The sequence below is a fragment of the Tiliqua scincoides genome, chromosome 1 (assembly GCF_035046505.1).
Source record: "Tiliqua scincoides isolate rTilSci1 chromosome 1, rTilSci1.hap2, whole genome shotgun sequence".
Classification (NCBI taxonomy): domain Eukaryota; kingdom Metazoa; phylum Chordata; class Lepidosauria; order Squamata; family Scincidae; genus Tiliqua; species Tiliqua scincoides.
The window spans coordinates 9,784,828-9,799,617 of record NC_089821.1 but is presented as its reverse complement, the minus strand read 5'-3'; the positions used below and the strand labels follow the sequence as shown (position 1 = coordinate 9,799,617).

Sequence of the window (14,790 nt, the reverse complement as noted above, 5' to 3'; positions counted from 1 at the left end):
ATTGGTCATCAGGAACAGAACACTGCAGTCCATTGGATTCACTGGCATTTCGGACCCTCATGTTAATGTATTACTGGTTCAATCAACAATATACTGGTAACCCTGAGCAAGAGCAGGAACAGTACAGCACCTCCTGTCATGAGACTGGGATTTTCATAGTCATACAATAATAAACAATAAACACCCTCAAACCACAGAAGATCTGGTTTTGAGCAGAGTGTTGTGCCACTTTGTACATGGTAAATGTAAATATGTTGCACTGAGAAACCTACATTCCTGCAGACCAGACTCTCTGGTCACTTACTCCACCGATATTGTGCGGACAAAGGGAGTGAAAGATTGTATAGGATTATGTTGCACTGGCATCTTCTCCAGCGCTCCTCTTTATATTTCTCAAACCGCCTGGCTCTGGATACAGACCACTCGTAAACAGATCCTTTTGAGCCAGACTTGTTTGCCCTGAACCTGCACATGTCCGATCTCATCTGATCTCGGAAGCTAAGCAGGGTCAGGCCTGGTTAGTACTTGGATGGGAGACCGCCTGGGAATACCAGGTGTTGTAGGCTTATACCATAGACTTTTGAGAGTGAAGGTTGCCAACCATCTCCCTATACTGAACACTATCTCCCGATCACTATCTCCCGATTTTCCCCTGGGGGCTGGGGATAAGAATAGGCCCTCAGTTTGGCTGTACTTGTCGTAAGAGGCAACTAAACAGCCACCGGGTAGATGGGACTCGTCAGCCTGGGAAGGCAGCTCATCTGACAGAAGGAAAACTCTGATCCCAAACCTCCACTGCCTTGTGGCTACATCCAGTTATGGAAAAGGCTTCAGGAGTCAACCTCGAGGCAAAATCCGGAGCCGGAGTCCCTGAGGTAGTTCATGGCTGAACACAGTCACGTTCTGGCAACTCCTGCGACGCTGCTGGAACCAACCGTATTGGCCTCTGCCTTTCCATTGGACCATTTCAGCGACATGGAGAGGGGGGATTTGCTGCATGGGTAACAGCCTATCCTCCATACCTACTTTACCCAGGCTTCGCGCACTGGAGAGGACACTCTGTTCCAGAACCACCATTCAGAGTGTGTCACCATAGTCTTCCGAGACTGAAGGATGCCAACATCTCCCGATCTCATCTGATCTCAGAAGCTAAGCAGGGTCAGGCCTGGTTAGTACTTGGATGGGAGACCACCTGGGAATACCGGGTGCTGTAGGCTTATACCATAGTCTTTCGAGACTGAAGGTTGCCAACCTATTTGTGCAACTGGTGACCCGTCAAGCCAAACAGGACTCATTAGCCATGGATCGTGGCCTGGAAAGCACTTGAGCGGTGACTTGTGTTTGGAACCTGCCACGCAGCTAAAGGAGGCTGTTGATCGAGCTCACTGTGCATGTCTGGCACTTGCCTTCATGGATCACAAGTTATGCAGGCCTGGTTTAAAAGGTCTTGCAATCATCCTACTATATCTTAGGCAGTAGCAACCATGCACCTTCACTGGCGCCTTTGAAAACAGTTTCTGAATCTGCTGTCATGAAGATGAGAAGAGCAGTTGTGCCAGAAGCTTGTTTGTTGATGCACCAAAGTTCCAAATTAAAGGTGTAGCACTGTTGAGCAGGATCTTGAGGTCACAGTGCACAAGTGATGATGCTCCCTTAAGAGAAGAATCGCACATGGATATACTTTCATTGAAGTATGGCATTTAAACAAACAAAACAGAAACGGTGCCCTTATACTGTGCATTGGTTCAGGGAATTACTATCTCCTTTTCATTATGATGCCCAGTGGCGTAGCTCGAGGGGGTGCAAAGCACTAAGTTTCGCAGTGCTATCAAATGGTATATAACATGATGCTATTATTCCTAAAAGCCACGATTTCCAGAATTTTGGTTTCTAGGGTGTGCCCCCTCCAAGAATGTCTGTTTTGAGTTCTGGTCACCGCATCTCAGTCCAGTTCTGGTTGCCGCATCTCAAAAAAGACATAGTGGAAATGGAAAAGGTGCAAAATAGAGCGACTAAGATGATTACGGGGCTGGGGCACCTTCCTTATGAGGAAAGGCTACGGCGTTTAGGCCTCTTCAGCCTAGAAAAGAGGCGCCTGAGGGGGAACATGATTGAGACATACAAAATTATGCAGGGGATGGACAGAGTAGATAGAGAGATGCTCTTTACACTCTCACATAACACCAGAACCAGGGGACATCCACTAAAATTGAGTGTTGGGAGAGTTAGGACAGACAAAAGAAAATATTTCTTTACTCAGCGTGTGGTCAGTCTGTGGAACCCCTTGCCACAGGATGTGGTGACGGCATCTGGTCTGGATGGACAAGGGGATTGGACAGTTTCTGGAGGAAAATCCATTACGGGTTACAAGCCATGATGTGTATGTGCAACCTCCTGATTTTACAAATGGGCTATGTCAGAATGCCAGATGCAAGGGAGGGCACCAGAATGTAGGTCTCTTGTTATCTGGTGTGCTCCCTGGGGGCATTTGGTGGGCTGCTGTGAGATACAGGAAGCTGGACTAGATGGGCCTATGGTCTGATCCAGTGGGGCTGTTCTTATGTTCTTATATATCTGGACTTTCAATCAGCCTGAAGAAAACACAGGTCATGGTTCAGGATGTGGACTCACCTCCCTGCATTACAATCTCTGAGCATGAACTGGAGGTTGTCCATGACTTTGTGTACCTTGGCTCAACGATCTCCGACACTCATTCTCTCGATGCCGAGCTAAACAGGCGCATTGGTAAAGCAGCTACCACGTTTTCCAGACTCACAAAGAGAGTCTGGTCCAACAAGAAGCTGACGGAACATACCAAGATCCAGGTCTACAGAGCTTGCGTCCTGAGTACACTTCTGTACTGCAGCGAGTCATGGACTCTTCGCCCACAACAGGAGAGGAAACTGAGCGCTTTTCACATGCGCTGCCTCCGACGCATCCTCGGCATCACCTGGCAGGACAAAGTTCCAAACAACACAGTCCTGGAACGTGCTGGAATCCCTAGCAGGTATTCACTGCTGAAACAGAGACGCCTGCGTAGGCTTGGTCATGTCGTGAGAATGGATGATGGCCGGATCCCAAAGGATCTCCTCTATGGAGAACTCGTGCAAGGAAAGCGCCCTACAGGTAGACCACAGCTGCGATACAAGGACATCTGCAAGAGGGATCTGAAGGCCTTAGGGATGGACCTCAACAAGTGGGAAACCCTGGCCTCTGAGCGGCCCGCTTGGAGGCAGGCTGTGCAGCATGGCCTTTCCCAGTTTGAAGAGACACTTTGCCAACAGTCTGAGGCTAAGAGGCAAAGAAGGAAGGCCCGTAGCCAGGGAGACAGACCAGGGACAGACTGCACTTGCTCCCGGTGTGGAAGGGATTGTCACTCCCGGATTGGCCTTTTCAGCCACACTAGACGCTGTGCCAGAACCACCTTTCAGAGCGCGATACCATAGTCTTTCGAGACTGAAGGTTGCCAATACAGAAGGCGTTTGACACGGTCCCTCACCAAAGGCTGCTGAGAAAACACCACAGTCAGGGAATTAGAGGGCAGGTCCTCTCCTGGATTAGGAACTGGTTGAGGTCCAGGAAGCAGAGAGTGGGTGTCAATGGGCAATTTTCACAATGGAGAGAGGTGGAAAGTGGAGTGCCCCAGGGATCTGTCCTGGGACCTGTACTTTTCAACCTGTTTGTAAATTACCTGGAAGCAGGGCTAAGCAGCGAGGTGGCCAAGTTAGCAGATGGCACCAAACTTTTCCGAGTGGTGAAGACCAGAAGTGATTGTGAGGAGCTCCAGAAGGATCTCTCCAAACTGCCAGAATGGGCAGCAAAATGGAAGATGGGTTTCAATGCAAGTGTAAAGTCATGCACATTGGTGCAAAGAATCAAAACTTTACATATAGGCTAATGGGTTCTGAGGTGTCTGAGACAGATCAGGAGAGAGATGTTGGGGTCCTTGTGGACAGGTCAATGAAAGTGTCGACCCAATGTGCGGCGGCAGTGAAGAAGGCCAATTCTATGCTTGGGATCATTAGGAAAGGCATTGAGAATAAGACAGCTAGTATTGTAATGCCGTTGTACAAATCAATGGTACGGCCACACCTGGAGTATTTCATCCAGTTCTGGTTGCCACATCTCAAAAAGGATGTAGTGGAAATTGAAAAGGTGTAAAAGAGAGTAAGCAAAATGGTTACTGGGCTGGGGCATCTTCCCTATGAGGAAAGGCTACAACGTTTGGGCCTCTTCACTCTAGAAAAGAGGCGCCTGAGGGGGGACATGACTGAGACAGACAAAATCATGCAGGGGATGGACAGATTAGTTAGAGAGACCATCTTTTCCCTCTCACATAACACCAGAACCAGGGAACATCCACGAATGTTGAGTGTTGGGAGAGTTACGACAGACAGAAGAAAATATTTCTTTACCCAGCGTGTAATTAGTTTGTGGAACTCTTTGCCACAGGAAGTAGTGATGGCATCTTGCCTGGATGCCTTTAAGAGGGGATTGGACAAATTTCTGGAGGAAAAGTTCATTGCAGGTTATAAGTCATAGTAGGTATGTGCAAGCTCTTGGTTTGAGAGGCAGGCTGCCTCTGATTGCCAGATACAGGGGAAGGCACTGGGATGCAGGTTGTGTCTGTTGTCATGTGTGCTCCCTGGGGCATTTGGTGGGCCGCTGTGAGATACAGGAAGCTGGACTAGATGGACCTTCAGCCTAATCCAGAAGGGCTCTTCTTATGTTCTTATGTCAACTGTAATCCTTGTGTTTCATCTCATTGGTTCCTTTTTGCAAATCAATCAATTATACAAGTATGTTTAAATTCCAGTGTTCATTCGACAATGTTTTAGGCAAATTGTTTAGCATATCTCAATTGTTCAGCTGGGGTTTCCCCCCCCCCCAAAAAAAAACCCAGTGTTCAGCAGATGTATAATTTTTCTCATCTTCTTCCAGCGATCAATAAATCATTGATCAAAGTTGATTATAGCTATATCACTATTGATCACTGTGTTCCCAATATAATGCACAGATTGTTTTTAAGCCCCCATTTTTCTGTTTTGTTAGTTTAAAGCTGCTATGTGAAACAAAGTTTGATATATAACAAATGTTGTCTCCAGCTCTTTGGAATTCTTTGGCAGAGTAGTAGGTTAGAGAGTAGGTACTCATGTAAAATGGGAACTGCTTGCCACAAGATGTGGTGATGGCATCTTGCCTAGATGCCTTTAAAAGGGGATTGGACAAATTTCTGGAGGAAAAATCCATCACAGGTTACAAGCCATGATGTGTATGTGCAACCGCCTGATTTCAGAAATGGGCTACGTCAGAATGCCAGATGCAAGGGAGGGCACCAGGATGCAGGTCTCTTGTCTTGTGTGCTCTCTGGGGCATTTGGTGGGCTGCTGTGAGATACAGGAAGCTGGACTAGATGGGCCTATGGCCTGATCCAGTGGGGCTGGTCTTATGCTTTTTTCTGAGCTTTGGGTCAGGTTGTCTTGCAAGATGAGGACTGAACAAGCTACAAATTCAGTTTCAACTAGGAATTTTTGAAACAAGGAACTGGATGAATGATTTATATACCACTTTGTGAACTTTTGTTGAAAAGCGGTATATAAATACTGTTGTTGTTGTTGTTGTTAATTGCTACACAGGCATGCCCCTGTATCCGTGGGGGGTTCAGTTCTGGAACACTCTGCGATAAAATGAAACTGCAGATATGCGTTTCTTCTGGAGGTGGGGGGAGTGCTGCTCCCCTCACTTCTGGAGGGTCTTCTGAATCCCTTCTGAGCCTTGTGCATCTGCCCAAGGCCTCTGCCGGGCTCAGAATGATGATTACGGGTTGAAAAACACCACTTCTGGTTTTTGGTTGAAAACTGGAAGTGACATTTTATGCCTTGAAAAGGCAATAGGAGGGTGGGGAAGCCCGAGACTTCCCAGAAGTCAGGAGGGGAGCAGTACAGGTTGAGACTAATTATTTGCGTGGGTTCCGTTCCAAGCACTGGATGGCAAAAAGCGCACTATAGCAAATCAATTTAAAAAACAAAGTTTCTTTGCTCCCCTGTTTTAAAAACAGCCTTGCTGACCTTTTGACTCTAAGATAAGAATCATTAAGATGACAATCCATCAACCAGTCCTCCTCCAAGAGCTTAGAAAGCTTCACTCAGCCCCTCCCTTCACCAATGCAAAGTGATCACCTTTCTTTCATGTGCTCAGGGGGAAGGGAGGGGTCTGCTGGAGAGAGAAGGATTGATGGATTATCAGCCAGCTGCCCTCTCTCTCTCTCTCTCTCTCTCTCTCTCTCTCTCTCATTAGGAGGCTATTGTTAAAGGACTGTTCAGATTTTAAACTGATTTTAAAGGAGTGCATTTCCCCCTTCACCAGGGATCAGCACATTCCTTCTCATTTGCAGGGGCCATTCGTTTTGAGTCAAATCCGTGTATTAAAAATACGTGTATAAATAGGCTGGACCTGTATTCCCAAATAAAGAATAATAGAGGGCATCAATGATTTTAACCACATAGCCCAAATGTGTACTGTGATCCTAAGGGTAGGGGGAGGTTTTCAAAGGCCAGATATTTCTGCAGAAATTGTAACAATAAAATAACAGGATTTGCCCATGGAGGTCCATACGGAGCCTGCTTGGAAGACTTACTCAGAGGGGGTCACAAGTATCTAGTATGAAATGTGCTCACTCGCGCCCCCCTCCCCACACACACTTTTGCTTCATTCCTGCTTGGTCTCCCTGAATTTGACAGGCAAAGGCAGGCGAAAAAAGAGCAGTGCTAACTGTTCATGCAAGAATAATAACAGCCATTGACAGAAGGAGAGTAATTACTTTTGTCTAGCTCCCCTTGCCTTGCAAATGCAGTCGGGGCCAGTGAGTGCTTGTCCAGCGATTAGGTCCTTCCTCTGTGTAGTTTGCTTCTTAGGTGAGGTGCCCCTTTGCTTTTAAGCTGCAATCAGATCTTCGTCTTGGAGGAAAGAAAAGAAATGCAAGTGGGTATTGCCTACATGGTATTCTTGGACACGTCTGGTGGCTTGTATGATGGTGAGATTTTAGCAAGAAATCCCGTGGGCCTGGGAGATTTACAGTCCAAGCAATCATACAGGAATAGTAGCTTCGGCCCCATCCCCCACCTACGCCACTCAGTGACAATGACAAGAGGTATCTGTGCACCAGAAGGAAGGGCTCACAAGGGGTGGCTGCATTTGGAAATAGAAGCCCCTGTTAGCAGCCGGAAGCATTGGTGCTGAAAAGCAATCAGTGGTGTCAAGAACTTTCTTAGCTAAGCACTGCAGCTGGTGGCAATAAATAGCATTCTAATAAAGGGGGATGTTCAACCCATGACATAAGCGAATACTGTTTCAACCACAGAAAGTAATTTATGGGGCTGCATGTGTCTGAAATGGATTTTCTCTCTCTCCCACCCTCCGCATTTACACATAAGAAAATATGAAGATTTCCAATGGCGGGAAAGATCTGCATTTTAAATCAAAACGAAATTGAAAGATCAATGAAAAAGTGCACGGCTGCTTAAAAGGTGCAGTGATACATAAAATCTTAAGGAGGTTCATTGTGTCGCAAAGCACAATTGCCTCCATCCCCTATACAAGACAGATGCTGTTTTTAGTGTCTGGGAATATACTATTTATTGCTCAAAGCCTAATATCTCCTCCCCATTTTTTTCAGCAAAATGATGATGATAATAATAAAAAAAATTTCCAACCTACAACTTGTATACAAACCATCCATCTCTCTCGCCTTCTTTCCCTCTCATAATAGCACCCAAACCATGCAAACGAATACGCCGCAAAGAAAAAAGCAGGCCGTTATGATTGAAGCAAAGCGACTGTCTGTGATGGAAGAACCCCGAGAACAGAGGATGGGCAAAACCGAGCCTGCTGATGATGCAAATCCGAAAGAGGGCAAAGCCAAGCCCATCTGACCTGTTAAGTCATGGTAAATACATTATTAGTTTTGACAGATGCGGTGGTTGTCTTGCATACACCACTCTCCTTCGTTGTTGGCAACCTTCAGTCTCAAAAGACTCTGGTATCGCGCTCTGAATGGTGGTTCTGGAACAGCGTCTAGTGTGGCTGAAAAGGCCAATTCGGGAGTGACAATCCCTTCCACACTGGGAGCAAGTGCAGTCTGTCCCTGGTCTGTCTCCCTGGCTATGGGCCTTCCTTCTTTGCCTCTTAGCCTCAGACTGTTGGCCAAGTGTCTCTTCAAACTGGGAAAGGCCATGCTGCACAGCCTGCCTCCAAGCGGGCCGCTCAGAGGCCAGGGTTTCCCACTTGTTGAGGTCCATCCCTAAGGCCTTCAGATCCCTCTTGCAGATGTCCTTGTATCGCAGCTGTGGTCTACCTGTAGGGCGCTTTCCTTGCACGAGTTCTCCATAGAGGAGATCCTTTGGGATCCGGCCATCATCCATTCTCTCGACATGACCGAGCCAACGCAGGCGTCTCTGTTTCAGTAGTGCATACATGCTAGGGATTCCAGCACGTTCCAGGACTGTGTTATTTGGAACTTTGTCCTGCCAGGTGATACCGTGGATGCGTCAGAGGCAGCACATGTGGAAAGTGTTCAGTTTCCACTCCTGTTGTGAACGAAGAGTCCATGACTCGCTTCAGTACAGAAGTGTACTCAGGACGCAAGCTCTGTAGACCTGGATCTTGGTATGTTCCGTCAGCTTCTTGTTGGACCAGACTCTCTTTGTGAGTCTGGAAAATGTGGTAGCTGCTTTACCGATGCCTTTGTTTAGCTCGGTATCCAGAGAAAGAGTGTCGGAGATCGTTGAGCCAAGGTACACAAAGTCATGGACAACCTCCAGTTCATGCGCAGAGATTGTAATGCAGGGAGGTGAGTCCACATCCTGAACCATGACCTGTGTTTTCTTCAGGCTGATCGTCAGTCCAAAGTCTTGGCAGGCCTTGCTAAAACGATCCATGAGCTGCTGGAGATCGTTGGCAGAGTGGGTAGTGACAGCTGCATCGTCGGCAAAGAGGAAGTCACGCAGACATTTCAGCTGGACTTTAAACTTCAGGGTTAAACAGTCTTAATTCAGCTTCAGATTCATTAAGCTGAATTCATCTATGTGCTATATTTTTCCCCACTCTTGTTTAAGAAAAACATGCGCAAGACATGCCCCCTCCGCAACGTGCAAAGCCTGTCTGTGTACTGTGTACTTAGTTCATTTGAATGTACATGCACATTCTTCACACAGGATGCATTCCACACTTGAGTTGTTCAGATTGTACAGGTGGGCCCACATTATCTGTGGGGGTTTTGTTCCAGGAACCCTCGCAGATACCAAAACCTGCAGATAATGAAATCTGTGGGTCTCAGGGGCCTCTAATCCTCTGGAGGCAATGGCGTAGTGAAATCTGCAGGTCCCAAATTTGTGGATACAGTGGACTTGTTTTGAAGGGACACCCCTCCTCCCTTACCTACACAGCTATGCAAGGAAGCACTAGCTAAGTGAATGCTGTTCCCTGTATGCTCTATAAAAGGGGCGTCCAAACTTTTTCGCAGGAGAGCCACATCATCTCTCTGACACTGTGTTGGGGGCCGGGGAAAAAAATAATTAATTTACATCTGAATAAATTTACATAAATTAATATATGAGAGATGGAACTCATTTGAATGAATGAATAAACTGTGGCAAAAGAAATGTAAGAAGGTGATACTGGAGGCCAAGTGAGACTATGAGGAACACATGGCCAGCAACATTAAGGGGAATAATAAAAGCTTCTTCAAATATGTTAGAAGCAGGAAACCCGCCAGAGAAGCGGTTGGCCCTCTGGATGGTGAGGGAGGGAAAGGGGAGATAAAAGGAGACTTAGAGATGGCAGAGAAATTAAATGAGTTCTTTGCATCTCTCTTCACGGCAGAAGACCTCGGGCAGATACCGCTGCCCGAACGGCCCCTCCTGACCGAGGAGTTAAGTCAGATAGAGGTTAAAAGAGAAGATGTTTCAGACCTCATTGATAAATTAAAGATCAATAAGTCACCGGGCCCTGATGGCATCCACCCAAGGATTATTAAGGAATTGAAGAATGAAGTTGCAGACCTCTTGACTAAGGTATGCAACTTGTCCCTCAAAACGGCCATGGTGCCAGAAGATTGGAGGATAGCAAATGTCACGCCTATTTTTAAAAAGGGAAAGAGGGGGAACCCAGGAAACTATAGGCCGGTCAGCCTAACATCCATACCGGGTAATGTGGTGGAATGCCTCATCAAAGATAGGATCTCAAAACACATAGACGAACAGGCCTTGCTGAGGGAGAGTCAGCATGGCTTCTGTAAGGGTAAGTCTTGCCTCACCAACCTTATAGAATTCTTTGAAAAGGTCAACAGGCATGTGGATGCAGGAGAACCCGTGGACATTATATATCTGGACTTTCAGAAGGCGTTTGACATGGTCCCTCACCAAAGGCTACTGAAAAAACTCCACAGTCAGTGAATTAGAGGACAGGTCCTCTCATGGATTGAGAACTGGTTGGAGGCTAGGAAGCAGAGAGTGGGTGTCAATGGGCAATTTTCACAATGGAGAGAGGTGAAAAGCGGTGTGCCCCAAGGATCTGTCCTGGGACCGGTGCTTTTCAACCTCTTCATAAATGACCTGGAGACAGGGTTGAGCAGTGAAGTGGCTAAGTTTGCAGACGACACCAAACTTTTCCGAGTGGTAAAGACCAGAAGTGATTGTGAGGAGCTCCAGAAAGATCTCTCCAGACTGGCAGAATGGGCAGCAAAATGGCAGATGCGCTTCAATGTCAGTAAGTGTGAAGTCATGCACATTGGGGCAAAAAAATCAAAACTTTAGATATAGGCTGATGGGTTCTGAGCTGTCTGTGACAGATCAGGAGAGAGATCTTGGGGTGGTGGTGGACAGGTCGATGAAAGTGTCGACCCAATGTGCGGCGGCAGTGAAGAAGGCCAATTCTATGCTTGGGATCATTAGGAAGGGTATTGAAAACAAAACAGCTAGTATTATAATGCCGTTGTACAAATCTATGGTAAGGCCACACCTGGAGTATTGTGTCCAGTTCTGGTCGCCACATCTCAAAAAAGACATAGTGGAAATGGAAAAGGTGCAAAAGAGAACGACTAGGATGATTACGGGGCTGGGGCACCTTCTTTATGAGGATAGGCTACGGCGTTTGGGCCTCTTCAGCCTAGAAAAGAGACGCTTGAGGGGGGACATGATTGAGACATACAAAATTATGCAGGGAATGGACAGAGTGGATAGGGAGATGCTCTTTACACTCTCACATAATACCAGAACCAGGGGACATCCACTAAAATTGAGTGTTGGGCGGGTTAGGACAGACAAAAGAAAATATTTCTTTACTCAGCGTGTGGTCGGTCTGTGGAACTCCTTGCCACAGGATGTGGTGCTGGCATCTAGCCTAGACGCCTTTAAAAGGGGATTGGACAAGTTTCTGGAGGAAAAATCCATTATGGGGTACAAGCCATGATTTGTATGCACAACCTCCTGATTTTAGAAATGGGTTATGTCAGAATGCCAGATGCAGGGGAGGGCACCAGGATGAGGTCTCTTGTTATCTGGTGTGCTCCCTGGAGCATTTGGTGGGCCGCTGTGAGATACAGGAAGCTGGACTAGATGGGCCTATGGCCTGATCCAGTGGGGCTGTTCTTATGTTCTTAACTACAATTCCCAGGAGGCCTTGCAGGTCTCTTGTTATCTGGTGTGTTCCCTGGGGCTTTTGGTGGGCCACTGTGAGATACAGGAAGCTGGACTAGATGGGCCTATGGCCTGATCCAGTGGGGCTGTTCTTATGTTCTTAAGGTCTTGCAATAGCTCAAGGCCTATAAATGGCCCTGGCCTTTCCTTTGCTGCAGCTGCTGCATCACAGACATGAAGCAGCAAGTAGTGGAGGGAGCCCTTGACCTGCAGCTCATGCGAGAGGTCGAACAGTTGCCCTCTCTCTGAGAGCAGTTGCGTCGGTCCAGCACGGGCTCTAGCAAGTTTCTGGATGGCCAGAGGCTCATTGGAAACTGGGGGCTGCCTGCAGGCCGGATAGGGAGTCTCCAAGGGCTGCAAGTGGCCCCCCTGCCGGGATTTGGGCACCCTTGCACTATAATATGGTAAAAATAATTGTATGGACCTGTCCTGAGTCAGTGACATCTGAGTGTAGCCTTCACTGAAATGAATGTTTCTGCATAGAACATAAAAGACCAGGGCATTAGGGAATGGTGTCTTTAATCACTGCAGGGAGAAAAAAAAAAGAGATTAAAGGGCAAATACTAAGTGAGAATAATTAAAGGAAAGAACAAGCAGCTACACAAAATGTGCTGCTGAACAATTTCTGCAGTCTGTTGCAACTGGTTTTAGTCCTGAAAGATGTTTAGATGAAGGGATGGAGCCCAGCTGTCAAATCTGGATCCGGTTCTGAACTTTCTCAGAGTTCAGGGTTGTTGTGATCAGTACTTTATTATTATTATTATTATTATTATTATTATTATTATTATTATTATTATTATTATTATGTTTCATCTCTAATATAAAAGACAAAATAAAATATGTCTGGCATGGGGAACAGTTTTAATGAGACTCTTGGAGAGATGTGGCCACAGTTCACCTCTGTTGCTAGTGCTGCACTGTCTCCATTCATTTCAGCAGAGATGCTCTACCAAGCAAACCCTTTTGAAAGGAGTGAGGACACTGCAGTAGCCAGAATTGAGAGATGAAACCCAGAATTTATAACCCATTGTTCCTCGGGGTGTAACATATAATGTTACACATTATAACATAACATAATGTAACATATTATGGTTTTCTTTTGATATCTGTATCAGGGGTACAAACCACGAGGTGTATCCCTTCCCCCCCCAAACAAAAATCCAGTGACATCAGAACATTCGGAACAACATGTTGCATTCATGCTACAATGGGAGAATAGGGTTTTCACAAGCCAACAATCAGATCAAAAAATGTCCCTATTTTAATAAAATTCAATTAATTTGAAAAATTAATGTTGCATTCACAAAACATTGAGGAGAAATGAGGTCTACCACAATAGTAAACAACATTTTCTCCCGTTTTCTAATGCAGTCCTTTCCTTTTTTTCCTTTGAAGCTATAAGTGTTCTTAAAGAGGGCTGAATTCACTTACAAGACGGGCTTTTAGACTTTCTATCTTCAAGAAACTCTCTTCATATCAAGTCACCTGCCATGGAGCTCTCACAGATTGCAAACAATTCAGGACCCTGTTTTACAGTGTACAATCAGTTCACACAGGGCAGAGAGTAGACTGGAAGTGGAAGATCTCTGGGCAAAATGTTGTGGATCACCAAGGGTTTCTTACATCCAATAGTTGAACAGTAGCCAGTTAAATTTCAAGAAGAAACAATATATCTACTGTGACGTGGCTATATGCTTGTTTCTCAGCCATCACTTCCAAAATATGAGTAGTCATTTGTTGCCTTTGACCTGATCTTTGTACCACTCTGCTGGCCCATTTTAGATCTGTAGTAATTCAGATGCGTGATTGCTCTGTAAAGCACCATCTATGCGCATGGAAAGAGAAAGAAATGCCCTGTAAATATGTACTTGTGTGTGCAGTGTAGGGCTTATGGGTTCAGTAGGTAACTGGCTCCATCCCAAGCACCCTTTTGGTTCTGGTTCAATGGTCCAATCCTATCCTGTGTCCATAGCAGTGGATCTCGTAATCCACTGCCATAAGTCCAGTTGTGGAAGTGTGAAAGGTGTGCTACTGTTGGTCACTCTGGAACCACCAAGCAAACTGGTAAACTCCCCAGGCTGCACTGTAGCAGGTAGGTTGGCAACAGGAGGAGTCATGGATGGTTTAGGGGAGGAACTGGAGTTGGTTTGGGTGTGGAGGGGATGTATCATGGTGGAAGCAGCACGTGTCTGATCCAGTTCTCCCAGGGAACCCCCCCCCCCGATTCATGCCAGTAAAAGAGCTGGTGAGGCGTTGAGGAGCCCCATTGCCAGCTAGGTTGCCTACAGAGAAATAAGTATCAAGTATTTTTAGTTGTCATTCCCAGGCTATCTGGTTGCCTCCCCACAATAGCATGCAGTATGCACTTAGTTGGTGGTGTTGCATGTTATGGACTGGCGGGGGTTAGGATTGGGCTGCCCATCTAACCCCACACCATCCTAGCTCTCACCCTGGCTTTTAGTTCCCCTCAGTATTTCTACAGTTCACTCAGGACCTTCCAAATGTTGACTCAACTGTTAATTTAGGCAGGTTTTGGTGGCAACTGTGATAGTGAGTAATATGCCTGGCTGTAATTTTCCCTTCATGGATTTTAATGAGTGAATATGGCTTCATAAAATTCATTTTAACCGTATTGATCAACGTGCAGTCAAATATCTACACTTGCCTTCTTCCCACTGCTTCCAGTGAATAGCTTAATTCATGTGTGAGAACCTTCAATGCGCTGCTGAAAATCTATCCCACAAAATCATATATAATTATCTCATTTTGTGATAAGATCAACATTGAGCAATGATGTTTCACAATTCAGACTTTGTAGAAAAACCTCAGCTTGCAATTCTATAGAGAAAACAATGGAGAAATTAAGTCTCTACTGAGCTATGTGAAATTTACAGATCGGGCTGCAGTAGACACACTCACAGATACATGGGCCAACTTCATTCGCAGTTGGGTCTAATGAGTTATAATTTTGTTCTAAGCAGGGAGCAACCCATAAAAATTTGGGTTCATGTTCATTAGCTTTTTTTTTATTCTCTGGTCCAGACACTGGCAGCCCAATCCTCTGAGCTGCCCATAAGAACAGCCCCACTGGATCAGG

General features: G+C 46.1%; 1 pseudogene; it reads left to right on the top strand.

The window, feature by feature from the left end:
- The first annotated feature begins 436 nt into the window (after window positions 1-436).
- Window positions 437-566, top strand: LOC136637726 (5S ribosomal RNA; annotated as a pseudogene).
- Window positions 567-14,790: the final 14,224 nt, after the last annotated feature.